This window comes from Cucurbita moschata, unplaced genomic scaffold (genome assembly GCF_002738365.1).
Source record: "Cucurbita moschata cultivar Rifu unplaced genomic scaffold, Cmos_1.0 Cmo_Scf00058, whole genome shotgun sequence".
NCBI classification, from domain to species: domain Eukaryota; kingdom Viridiplantae; phylum Streptophyta; class Magnoliopsida; order Cucurbitales; family Cucurbitaceae; genus Cucurbita; species Cucurbita moschata.
Window position 1 is genome coordinate 879,597 of NW_019268574.1, and position 3,283 is coordinate 882,879.

Consider the following 3,283-nt stretch of genomic DNA (forward strand, 5'->3'; position numbering starts at 1 on the left):
CTTTGAAGTTTATCTTGCATGATTGATGCTTTGGTTCATATCATTAATCTTCGGGTTCCTTCTTCTCTACCAAGTTGTTGCAATTTAGGTCCCTTTATCTCTCCGTTTTTTTTTATCTCTACATTGTCTCCTGTCGTTCTCCAACTTTATCCGACGGTGGCTATCGTATTCTCGTCGTCCACCACTTCCTTCATCTAATTCAGAATAAAAGATGTAAATATTTAGGTAATTAACCAAGCCGGAACAAACAAAAAAATAAAATAAAATATGAGATGGGAGTGGCAAGACAAGAGAGAGAGAGAGATGACCGAGTTGGACATAATCTCTCTCTTAATAATTTTACATATTGGTCACTCAGACATCCAAGTTGAGATGGCCGAGTTGGTCTAAGGCGCCAGATTAAGGTTCTGGTCCGAAAGGGCGTGGGTTCAAATCCCACTCTCAACAATTGGTTTTATGTTTTTTTTTTGTTAGCGTTAATGTTCGATGCAGTGGGGCGACTCCTCTGATAATGTCAGTAAGTATATTCATCGTGGGTGGATTCTTCGTAGTGTGGTCTCTCAACGATTACGTGCTCCTAAGAAGAGTATATGTTGTCACATTCACATATCGACATATAAGGCGGCAGCAACATTCAAATATCGACATATAAAGTGGTGACGACTTTCAAATGGCACCCATTCAGTCACATGATGGGCAAAACAAGTACATGATGTTACGGAGGAGGAAGGTACATAATCCAATGCAAGATGAGACATAAAAAATGTGAAGGCAACTAGAGTAAACAAAAGGGATAAAGATAGGCTTGATAAAGAACTGGGTAGGGCTCGAAGCATTAACCTTAAAAGTCAAATTTCTGAAAATAGTTTTGACATGCGACTTTGGAGTTAAGTTCATCTATATCAAATATGAATGCTAGCCAAATTTTTTTTCAAATAGACACTAGATGTACACCCCATGAGACCATACTACCATTCGCTAAAATCATGTCTACTTCTGCCATATAAAAAATTCCTCCAAATGTACCTCAATGGGAGACATGATATCATTTCTCCACCACCTCTGGCCACATTGCCTAAAAAAGCTACTCAATGGAACATACATGTGTCACAGTGAGGGTAAGCATTGTGTGACGAGTGTCTCAGACGACTTCTTACTTCTTTTGAAATTGGTCTTTCAAGGATAGTGTCAAACCCCACAGGTATATTGACATTGCGCCCCACCCATGTGTCGAAATTTGGTATACGCACCCGCTATTCTATATGGAGTCTGTAAATGATATGACATAGACACTAGAGGGTTCAATGCCTCGATAAAACTGGATGGATGGATGGATGTTCGAGAGTCCCAAAGATATGAACGATTAGGTCTGTTCTCGATGGGCATGATCGAATGAGCTTAGATGGCCGATGACATCCCAAGACTAGGGATGACATCAAGATATGATGGTCGTATCAATTGGAAACCAAGACGAGAGTATAAGATGTGATGTTAGATGTGAGAGACTTTGAGCTTGTGTAGAGTTTAGATCGAGCCGAATGACTTGACCTAGTCTAGAAGCCAGTTTAGTAAAGTCTGCAGATGATTGAACATAAACGCACTGACAACGTATGTTACCCAAATAAAAATAAGACATTTAAAACATAGGTAGGCATCTATATATATCAAAGTAGAGTTTTATACCTACATAAAATAAGGAAGAGACTCAAAACATTTTAAACAAAACAAAGTTGGAGACTTAGGTGGTTGATATATGGCTTCCGCTCCAAAGTTCGCTCCCATTTTTATCAACTCCTTAACTACTTGAAAAATATAGAGTTTAAAGACCGAGTAAGTAACCTAGTTCTAGGCTCTTAATCATGTCAATGGGCCAGAACACGATATTTTCTTAAATAACATGAGACCTACATATAACTTAACTTGAGTTCATTAAATTTTGTTGACCTAGTACCTACTTCAAGAGTGACCCTAAATTATTTTTCATGGAAGACCGATATAGTCACCTTATTGGTACAAAACATGATCATGTCATCCTGCTAATAATACATGACGTAGGACATTTTATCTAGGTGAGGAAAATATAAAGCTCATCATGACATTGCTGCCCATAAGACATGGTGCAAGGCATCCACCTAGAAGAGAAACCATGAGCCTCGTAAAGCACTTCGTGGTGGAAGGTCGTGGTCACTTAGGGATAGTAGCATAGTACCTAATAAGGTCATGACTTTAGGGCATTTCATTTGGAGGTCATTAGAGTCATGAGCTGGTACTTTAAACCATTATTTGGCTTAGCTACTTAAGTTTATCCAATGATTACGAAATCTTTACATGTCATACTATGCTCAGCATTAAAATTTTATGAATAGTAGAATCCATTAAGTGAGTTATTTTAATGTTATTTGATTTCCAAGCAAAATACTCGGTGTATGCTCTTAACTCACTGTTCTTGGTCTATTCTTCTATATTCCTTTAGTTCGTACTTAACTTAAGGCATGTATTACATTTCAAACGATCCATACAAGTATTACCTAATAAAAGTTCACATTGATTATTCATCTCATAGTCAACATTCAGGGGCCTCGTTTCTCGAGCTTTTAGTACCGAATTACTCAAATATTTTTTTACAGACTCCTTGAAACAACTAGTTTCTAGAACCATCAAGAATTTCATAAGAAAAAATTTGAAAGAGAGTTAATTTTAAAAAAGAACGGAGAGGGGTTGGATTTTGGGCTAACACGATTGGTTCGTCTTCTTCCACATAAAGGAAGAAGATGTGTGTATCCCATAGCTCCACTACTTGAAAATCAACCTCTCCAGCTCATTTCATAACATTTTTTTATTGACCTCCCTTGTAAGATCATCGAGCGACGAACTACCATGTACATAGAAAATTTTAAAATAAAAATCAAGAGTTACCAAACAAAACATACTTACAAAATTGTACATCCAAAAAGTTTTTGAAAAAAAAAAAAAAAAGCAACTGAAAGCGTTTTCAAAATTGCATCATAAAAAGTAACACTATATACAACATGCTTTATATTGTAAACGGATATTTCTAAACAACTCTAAAGTCCCAATATTCAAGTTCACTATCTCACCATCACATAGTCCGTTACCATCTAAAAATAAAAAGTAGCAAGAATGAGTATAGAAATACTCAATAAATAGCATGTTTGTAGGTTCTTAAACTACACTGGTGCCTTACCGTCTCTTTGTCTACTATTTCAACTTTTATTGAACTGAAGACTATGAAAAACACTTAAGATTTGCTTAAGCGAACACT

General features: G+C 36.6%; 1 non-coding gene across 1 annotated transcript; it reads left to right on the top strand.

Annotated features, from left to right (window-relative positions):
* Positions 1–366: 366 nt before the first annotated feature.
* Positions 367–447, top strand: TRNAL-AAG. The gene has a single exon. It is a non-coding gene; the product is annotated as a tRNA-Leu (tRNA).
* The last annotated feature ends 2,836 nt before the right edge of the window (positions 448–3,283 follow it).